Source organism: Helianthus annuus, chromosome 11 (genome assembly GCF_002127325.2).
Source record: "Helianthus annuus cultivar XRQ/B chromosome 11, HanXRQr2.0-SUNRISE, whole genome shotgun sequence".
NCBI lineage: Eukaryota > Viridiplantae > Streptophyta > Magnoliopsida > Asterales > Asteraceae > Helianthus > Helianthus annuus.
The window spans coordinates 89,771,255-89,782,068 of record NC_035443.2 but is presented as its reverse complement, the minus strand read 5'-3'; the positions used below and the strand labels follow the sequence as shown (position 1 = coordinate 89,782,068).

Here is a 10,814-nt window from a genome sequence, read left to right as displayed (position 1 = left end):
AGTTACAGAAGGCTGACCACGGGGCCGTGTCGGTGCAACACGGGGCCGTGTCCAACTTCCAGTAACTGGGATCTGGAAAACAATCACTGTAACTCCGACCACGGGCCGTGTTTGCTGAACACGGGGCCGTGGTGAACTTTCTGACCAGCATTCTTTTCTGTTTTTATTGCAGGACTTGGAACCAGATGCCAATCTTACATAGTGTATGAGCTCCAGTTCTAATAGGGATATAAAAGAACCTCTAGAAGAACCTGAACGCTTTCTCAGAAAAAGACTAAAAGCTAAAAACCAAGAGAAAGTTTCGGGTGATCTACCTCCAATGGCGGACCAACGTACCCTCATGGATTACCTACGACCCACCGTAGGTAACCTAGGCGCTGCTATCAATGCACCGAATGTCGAAGCAAATAACTTCGAACTTCGACCGCACTTGATACAAATGCTCCAAAACTCCGCAACTTTCCATGGGCTTGCGGACGAGGATCCCCATCTACATATTACTATTTTCTTAGAAATATGTGATACCTTTCGGATCAATGGAGCATCAAATGACGCCATCCGCCTCCGAATGTTTCCTTTCTCATTAAAAGACCGAGCGAAAGCTTGGCTCAACGCCCTCCCAGCGAAAGCTTGGCTCAACGCCCTCCCATATAAGGACGGGGAATCCTTATATGAAACTTGGGAAAGGTTCAAGGAGTTATTACGCAAGTGTCCACATCACGGCCTTGCGATATGGCAACAAGTATCCACTTTCTATAATGGATTGTTGCCACATACAAGGCAGACACTTGATTCTAGCTCCGGGGGACTTTTAGGTAATCGACGCCTGCACGAAATATATAACCAAATTGAGGAAATTGCTCAAACCAATTTTCAATGGCACACCCCCCGAGGCAATAAATCTATTGCCCTGGGCGCCCATAAGGTCGATGAAAGCACTTCTTTACAAGCCCAAATCGAGGCCCTTTCTTCAAAAATAAAAAAATTGGAAATGACAAAAACAGTCTCGGTTATGGCTTGTGAAGGGTGTGGTGGGTCACATGAAAATTGGAGTTGTATGAAAGAAATGGACGATCAACAAGAATTGGTAAACTACATTGATAATAGACCTAGGCCGTCGGGTCCTCCAACGGGAACTTACAACCAAGGATGGCGAAACCACCCAAACCTGGGTTGGAGAGAACCCGGCAATAATAGTAACCAACAAACCCAACGAACAAACTTTCAACAACCAAGAAATGAGTCACAAAATTTCACTCAACAACAAAGTGGATGAGAAAGGCTTGAAGATACTGTATCTCGCCTCATCTCCGACACTGAAAAGAAAAACTCGGAAAGATTTCTACAATTAGAATCAAATTTTAGAAATCAACAAGCTAGTATTCAAAACATAGAAAAACAATTAAATCAAATAGCTCAAAATTTTGCCGAGAGACCGCAAGGCGCATTACCTAGCAATACCGAAACAAACCCAAAAGCGCAAGTTCATCTCATCACGCTACGAAACCGCATCGTAGGGCCTGCAGAAGCGCCGCCGCCAACAGAAGAAACGGTACCCACACCTCTGCAGGAAAAGAACTCCCCTCCATCACCAGAGCCTACCAAAGCTCCTCGAGTTTCGTACCCCGGTAGGTTAATTCGTCAGAAGACCAATGAGCAATTCGCGAAGTTCGAAAGTCTATTAAAGCAATTGCATGTCAATATTCCTTTTATTGAGGTCCTAACCCAAATGCCCAAATACTCTAAGTTCATGAGGGACTTCCTCACTCATAACAAGAAAATTGAAAATTTGCAATTAGTCAATTTAGGCGAAGAATGCTCTGCCCTCGTACTCAATAAACTTCCCCAAAAGAAAATCGATCCCGGAAGCTTCACGATTCCTTGCTCAATATGGGAGTCCCCCGTTCGTAATGCCCTAGCCGACCTTGGGGCTAACATTAACCTCTTGCCCTCATCAATGTTTAAGACTCGGCCTGGGAACCACGAGTCCTACAAAAATGAGCATACAACTCGCTGATCGATCCGTCAAATTCCCACAAGGTGTCATTGAAAATGTCTTGGTAAAGGTAAGCAGATTCGTCTATCCAGCCGACTTTGTCATACTCGATATGGAGGAAGACACCGAGGTCCCCCTCATACTAGGGAGACCATTTCTTGCCACCGCACAAGCGGTGGTAGATATGAATGACGGAACACTCACCTTGAGGTATGGGGATGATGAAGTAAAATTCGGGGTTGGGAAGAGAATAGAGGACGACGACCCGGTCAACTACATGAAGGTTATTGATTCGAGCTTGGATGCTGCTCTCCGACGGTGTAACATGGGACGCCACGCATCCCACTCAGAAAATATAACCTCACATTGGGTCTAGCCAAGGACCCTTATAAACGTGGCGCACCACGGAGGCATTCCGCGGAACTATCCTTAGTTTAGTTTAATCTTTTAGTTTTAATTTGCAGGAATAAAACACACTCGTGGTGGTAATGGATGAAAAAGGGAACGAGAAAAATGGCCCCATGCACAAAAAACGAAGCAAGCCGACACAAATCTCCATTACAGAAGGTTCAACACGGGCCGTGCTCAACCAACACGACCCCGTGCTGAACCACCTGCAGAAAAAACGCCCAGTTCAGGTAACTGGACACGGGCCGTGTTCACCAGACACGCCCCCGTGTCCAGGCTTCTGTCTCATTTCTTTAATTTCTGTTACTGGCACCTGAACACGGGGCCGTGTCCGGTCCCCACGGGGCCGTGTCCAAACTGCCAGAAACATAAATCTTTGCTTTTTAACACCACATTACACATCCAATCAACCTAAAAATTTATTTTTGGGACACATTGAGGACAATGTGTAATTTAAGTGTGGGGGGGGGGGGGGGAAGCTAACACTTTGAAATTTTGCAAGTCCTAACAACAAGCCTTACACAAAACTCTATTGGAACCGCTAAACACCCCAATTTTTTTTCAAAAAAAAAATTCATTTTTTTTTCTTTTTACTTGTCTGAAGTTTAAGTTAGGAATCCCAAGATTAATAAGGTTATATTTTTATAAAATTTACAACCGAGAGCGTCGTGATAACAAGAACCAACATAAGAAAATTATGAAACGGCATATCAAGTCTAGTTAAAATTCGATTATATATACTTGATCACATTAAAAACCCATTCCCACAAAAGTGAGTTTTGAGCCTTTATAGAGCATACAAATTTACATCTTTAGACTAAATGCTCATTTTTCGTTTCTTGTGTGAATAGCCGCTTGGTTCTTACAACTCTAGAACTTGCCACGACGATTCATTCCCGGTCCTTACCAACTTAAACCCAAGTAAGTAAATGATAGAGGCATTAGGACTAACCATTTTTCTTTCTACACCACTATTTTTCAATTTTTTTTACCACCTACCCAAAATCCCCCTAGTTAACCCCTTTGAGCCTAAACCTTTCGTTTCTTTACCCTAAACCCTTTTTTACCCACCAAAAACCCTTTTTATATTTTTTTCACCCTTTATTTTAGTAACAAGCTCGGTTTTTCGCAAGCTCGTTCTTTTATGTGACTAAAAAAAATGATGGTGAAGTTAAAAACAAACAAAGCTATGCAAACAAAAGCTTGTTTGGAGAAATACTTCAAAATAAAAAGTCACTAAAAACAAAATGTGTTACGAAAACCGACGCTTTTTACGCTTTTCGCCCTTTTACTAACCACTAACCCAACCACCCACCTTTAACCCAAGCCTAACCCTTCACCCAAAAAGTCCTCTTGATATTTACAAAGGTATAAAGTTAAAAAAGAGGAGGATTGATTGCTTGGCAAGCCTATGGAAGGCGTAAGTTCCATGCCGCTCTCGAGTGATTCACTAAAAATACACCTTCGGCCGAGTGTTGAGTGATTTCTCCCGTGAGGTATGTGAACTTGTATATAAATGAAATTTTAAAAAAAGGCATGCTATGCCCAAATAAGTAATTTATCCTATGAAACGTTCTAAATAAATCATAACGAATAGGATTGTAAACAAATAAAAATAAAACTCAAAAAGATCTTGGATTCCCGACACTCTATGACAAGCCAAAAACCTTCTCTTCTACCCATTCCATTTGGGAGTGTAAGCCACATTTAAAGAGTTTTGCTTGAAGACAAGCAAAAGTTCAAGTGTGGGGGTATTTGATGTGTGTAAAATGCAACATATAAATTACATCAAATAAGGCATAAAACTAACCCTTTTTAAGTACTAATGTTGGAAAAAGAGTGTTTTTGTCTTCCTTTTGTATTTTCAGGATGAAATGAGCTCAAATTCACAAAAGAAGCAAAAAGACAACTAATTCTAACATAAATACAAGAAAAGGAATAAAAGTAGACTGTCCGAACCCTCAACGGCATCCTCCCAAGCGAAGAAGAGAAAACAGAAGCCTGAACACGCCCCGTGCTCAGCCAGCACGGGGTCGTGCCCAAGAAGCAGCAGAAAAGACAAACCTGTAGAAGCTTCTATTGCCCACCACGGGGCCGTGTCCAGTGAGCACGGGGGCGTGGCGAAAGTACAGCAGGTGCATTAATTGTAATTGCGAATTACAATTAATGAAAAGAGAGAGTGTCAGACGGGCACGGGGGCGTGTCCAGCGGACACGGGGCCGTGCCCAGCCTTCTGTTCAGCCTATAAATAGGAGTGCTTGGTTTCATTCCAACTCATCCCTTGGCACACCACCTCTCTCACACTTCATCCACCACCACCATAACACCATCATCCACCACCATCATCCATTGTCCATCGTAGAGTGTGTGAGTCGTCTCGGGATCCAAGATTGATCGTAAGAGTTCTTGACAATCAAGGCCATGTTTGCCTAAGTCTCTTACATCACTTGGTGAAGACAAGTGTTTAGTATAATACCTTTTATTTTTAATCTTTTGCACTTTTTATTTGGTTTTGTATTAATGACTTTAATAACTAGTTACTTATGTTGAAGGTGATCTTTCCTTATCGTTTGTCCGTGGTGTCTTGGCATTATTTTACTGTCTATATAAAATAAAAGATTTTCACCATTCATATCTCCACGGTCTATATGGAGGTATGTTGGCTACCTGGTCGGGGGTTAAGGGAACGGTTTGGTAAGGGTCTTGCCCTTGTTCAGCGTTTAGAGGTCCTGCAAGGGACCTGGGTCAAATTTAGTAGGATCTCCTTCAATGCCCATAGGTATTGGATGGCGGGGATCCAAACTCTTTGACCCCCTCATAAGTTAACTACTATTAATAGTATAACCCGGCTATTTAGGACTGTATCCCTGCTGACTCAGACTACTTAGTCGAGGGTAACGTCACCGCCAAAAGCGGGGCCTACCATAATTCGCATTAATAAGTTAATGCATTATCTTCCAATAATCCAACCCTTTAGGATTGTATCCTTGCTGACTCAAACTACTGGGTTGAGGGTAACGTCACCTTCAAAAGAGGGGCCTACTACAATAACTAAGATAATCTCTTAAACAAGTGCAAAAGTGAGAAAATAATCAAAGGTTATACTAATACACGAGTCGGATACAAGTGATTCATCTTGTCTATCTGTTTTTATTTTATTTTTATTTTTCAGCATTTAGTTAGTTTTTGTTTTCTTAGTTTAAAAAATTTTTTCTAACTTTTTGATTTGATTAGACGTTGAGGATAAACCGGTACTAAAAGCTCTTGTGTCCTTGGACGACGTCGGTATCTTACCAACACTATACTACGTCCACGATGGGTGCACTTGCCCATATGTGTGTTTAGTGTTAGTGAATATCGTGTTTTATAAATTTAAAATGTGGCTAAAGGTGTAAAAAGGGCTTAATTATATTCTAAAAATATATTACACTACACACGCATCAAGGGCCTCGCCCTCCTCATCGTCCTCTAGGAGATCATCGTCAAACAGATCAATATCGCCGTCAGCCTCGGCGTCAAGAAGTAAATCGTAGGCAGGGTAAACAGCTAAGGGTATGGGTGCAGGGATCTCCACTAATGGTAGGTACTCAACAAGAGGGCCATCGGTGAGCTCATCAGCCTCATCAGGTAGCGCGAAGGGCTGGAAGTCGTCCTCGTCCGTGCTGGAAACGTCCGACGTGTGCACCTCGTGCTCTGAAGATGCTAGGTCATCAGATACTATAGGTCTAGGTCCTATGGTGTCTGAGTCGCCAGTACCGGGCGAGTCCATGAGTCTGTAACATAAACACAAATATGCACAAACAATCAGTCATACAATCAGGCAAACACATTAGTCACCAAGTAAGAAATCACATAATTTTCCTAGTCCCACTAGCCTCCCAGTCTCCTAGACTGACACTCCTAGTCCCACTAGCCAAATTCTCCCAGTCTCTAAGACTGCTCTATCATCTACCTCGACCTCTTAGATCGAGCCTCGGCCTCCAAGACCGAGCCTCAGCCTCCAAGACTGAGCCTACTCTCCCTAGTCTTACTAGCCATCTACCTCGATCTCTTAGATCGAGCCTCGGTCTCCAAGACCGGGCCTCGGTCTCCAAGACCGAGCCTCAGCCTCCAAGACTGAGCCTAAAAATAAATAAATAAAATGTGCTCAACATTTGTTTGTAAAAACGTTTTGGATCTGGACTTAAGTGGTATGCAGTAAAAATGTTTTCGTGAGAGCCCTAGTGATCATAGTCTAGACTCGAGAAGGAATCCTAGTTCGCTATGATCAGAGCTCTGATACCAAGCTGTCACACCCTGGCTTTGCGGAAGCGTGGTTAATTTGGTATGACTTCTTAATACCATAGCTTAACCATAACAAAGCTATATGAATAAAATCATCAAGATCATCCATTTAATTAAGTTTTAAAACCAAAAACAACAACATTGTATCAACGGGAACACACCCTAATGACATAAACATTGTTCAACAAACACAAACATCAAACACAAACATGACATAAACACAGTTTAAGGACTGTGACTTGTCCAGGAAAGAATCACATTCCCTAAACCTGGATGACCTCGAACTAGTGCAGCGGGAAAACGTGCCATACCGTGCCAGATCCTTTAATTCCCTGAAATACATATAAGTTGAAAAATCAACAATAATGTTGAGCGAGTTCATGTGTAAGTGAGCAAATAAACCTTTGTTTGCATAAAAATCCTGGTATGTAGCAAATAAGGAAGAAGAGATCACCAATGGTTTGCAAGGCCATTGATATGTGTGAAATGCAAGTAGGAAGGCTCAAACCTAGCAGACTTATGCGTTGGGTACAAAGTCATCCCGAGGTCCGTTATGCTGGGCCTGGGGTTGGGCTCGCTACACCCAAGTAGATCTACCGCTCCTGCCCCTCGGTCCTACCCTGAGGATTAATGACCTCAAGTTTCCGCCTACCCATTCACATGATCTAAGTAATAACCCTCCTTACGCTAACCATACCATGTAAGAAATATTCATAATCATCGTAACATGTATTTCACCCTCGTAGTTTAGAAAACTGAAAACAGTTAAGAGAAAAGGGGGACATGAACTCACAGCGGTGCGTCTCTACCAAGTAATACTCCAAGTCAAGCAGCTGTGCAACGACCTACATGTACTAACTCTATTAGACGGATGGCCGTGCCTTAACTTTATGGTTTAAGTTTTGGGAAATAGTTAGACAACTATTTCGTGTTTACATTTGGTAAATACTTGGTAGTGATTCTCCTTCCCAAGGATGGGGGATTTAATACATGTGCGTTCGTAATATATTATTAAGTCTCACTTAATATTTATTTATTTCTAACTCCAAAATATAAATATTTTTCTCAAAAATATTATATTTTTTCTTCACAAAACTTTCCCAAAATAATACTTTGTCAAATATACGCGTTCATAATTATTTCCTTAAATTGCGTAAGTTACGTTTTAACGATCGAGTGGTAATAGTAATTACCGGTGTAACTTATATATTTATCGTGAAAGCGTTCGTATTATTTTGGATTCGTTAACGTATGATAATATTATTTTTACCCTAAAAATAATATTTATACACTTCACAAAATAATTGACAAGTGACGTTGTGAAAAATATATTTACTAAATATATATTTATCACGTTTAATTTTGTGAAAATCCCACCTCCGATATTTGTAAATAAAGTCGTGGCGAAACTTATATTTTGAAAACATGTCGAAAAGTATTTCTAACACTTATAGTGAAAATAATTCTAAGTGTTAGGTTTTTGGAAAAATTTCGCCAGAGTTTCCTCTATAACTGGAGGTGGCCACGCTTTCAAGCGTATCATTTTCTTTTACAAATCAATTCAACAATTTTCTTATTCAGTCAAAACAACGTCCAACACAACAACTAGTTAATAAATATGTAAATCGCATAAATCACATGAACTTGTAGTTCTCTAAAATTATGATGTAAATCCCATTACTTTTAGCGGATCTTTATATAAATTAGTCCGGTTTCGTAAAAACCTTGCTTTTAAAGAAATCCTGTCTTTACATCTTCTTGTCATCTTTTACAAAAATTGTTATTTTGTCGAAACTTTTGTGCTACACAAGTGCTTACACACTTGTGTGTTCTGAAAATCATTCTTGTTAACGTAAGATCCGTCTTTAGAAAACATAATTTCCTTGACACTCGGTCCTTTGAAAATACCACTTGTAGATACGTAGATCTGCTAGTTTTAAACACTATTTCACAAGTAAAAATGCTTTTACACAAGTTCATGATTCGTGTGTAGTAGAGTTTCACCCTTTAACCCTTGTTACATTCAAAACAACCTTATGTCATGATCCATGATCATGACCAACCCGGGTTAATTGATGATCCGAGCTACCACAACATAGATCGGGTCCAAATAACCACACAAATCAATTACTACAACATTTACACATCATATGAGCTTTTAACCATCATTTTAAGTGTTTTTAGTAGACTTTAATGCATCAACTTGTAAGATTTCAAGTTTTAACTGTTACACATCATATTAACCACTTCAAAATAGTTCGAGTAGGTGATTCAAGCAACATACCACTAGCTCGAGGCTAGGGAAGAATCTAAGCGCAAAATGAGAGGATAAAAGCAAGAGAATGAGGTCCTTCGAGCTCCGAGTGCACCAAGACTCCTTATACACGATCCTTGACACTTATATGAGCTAGAAATGTGATGATGGAAGCCGAAAATATGATGGATGTACAAGGGGGTGTTCCGCCGAAGCCTTGAGAGAGAGGGGAGGGTGTGTTTGAGTTGTGAAATGTAATGAATGATCTCATGTGTAATCTCTAGTTATTTATAGACAAAGCTTAGGGCTAATGTCCAAGGGTTTTTGTGTCACAATGATATTAGACATAAAGGAATTTAATAATCAAATTTGTACAATGGTGTCCCCCCTAGGGGACCGAATTCGTGAGGGGGGGGGGGGTTCTTTGGTTGATTTTCAACTAATTAGTTGGATATTAGTTAGGTTAAGTAAGTTAGTTAAGTGCTTAAACCGGTTAGTTGTGTGTCGTGCTTTATGGCGGGTGTTAGGGTATTCAGGGACCCTAACTGGCTCAGAAAAAGACAAATAATGTTAATGACAATATTTTCATGTTCCGGGTAAAGTCCGGTTGTTCGGTTGGATAGTAATTCGTTAAAGTGCTTAACAAAGCTTTTAAGTGTCGTTAATACCCTTTTTAGTGACACAACTTATTCCCAACACTTTGGAAAGTGTCTAGTAATATTTTTCTCATGTTTTGGCACTTTATTAGTTAGCTAAAAATTGAATTGTTGATTAAAGTGCTGAGTTTTGTGCTTCGTGCATGTCCTAGGCACATCCTGTCATTGTATCTTATTCCTAGAGACGCAGTTCTACAACCCTTGTGTCCCTACACTCACTATGGGTGTAGTGAAATATTTCTGGCTCATACAGGCCTTAGAGGCAATATCTGCCTGATGCTGGCTTTATCAGCATGTTCAATAGGTTATCCGTTCATAGTGCTACTGTGCTTTTGTGCATCATGTTTGTCACTAGAGTTCAGTATGTAAATAATGTAGTGACGGTATGTAAAGTATGATGCAGGAATATACAAGTATCAGAAATCAAGTAGCAGTTCATCAGTAATTTCAAGCAAGCACAGTAATTAAGCAGTAATTAATTATTAATTAAACCGTACGGATACCTGGTTTAGTGAGGGTTGTCACATTTCGGGTGTGCGCGTATCGAGGGTCAACATGGGTCGTAAAGGGTGCATGATCGGGCTCCACAGGCACTAGGTCAGGAAGAGGGGCAACAAGAGGATCAGCAGGAATATCAGCAACATGATCATCCACCAACTGTGGAACAACAATAGGATGATCGTCAATAGGTATATCAGCAATCAAAGGATCAACAGCGGGTACATCAGCATGAATAGGGTCATGCTCGAATGCGGGGTCTGGAGCAACTACTGGCTCGGGGGCCACAGCAGGCTCAGGATCGTCAAACGCCATCTCAAAATCAGCGGGATCAGTAAACATAGGATCAATAGGGGCTACGGGATCTCCATGGGCTGATCTAAATGAATAAACTCAATCTCCTGGTCTGGATCAAAACCAGGTGGGAAAACGGGGTCTGAATCATCATCAATGTCATGATCGATCGCAAAACTAGGGGCAGGGGCAGGGGCAGGGTCAGCGGATGATGCTCTATCAGGGTTTGTAATATGTGAATAGTGCTGCACTCCCTGTGCATGCGATGGTGCAGATGCCACAGACTCAAAGGAGTCTGGGACAGGTGAATGGATGGGTGCCTCCTCTGCAGGAGCATCCGCGAGTAGCAAGAGATCGCCAGCAGCTATGTGGGCCTCGCCCTCAAAGTCATCCTCTAGTGGATCCTCGTCAAACAAGTCGACGT

The 10,814-nt window shown here is 41.3% G+C and overlaps 1 pseudogene; it reads right to left on the bottom strand.

Annotated features, from left to right (window-relative positions):
• Nucleotides 1-626: 626 nt before the first annotated feature.
• Nucleotides 627-726, bottom strand: LOC118484562 (annotated as a pseudogene).
• Between the last annotated feature and the right edge of the window lie 10,088 nt (nucleotides 727-10,814).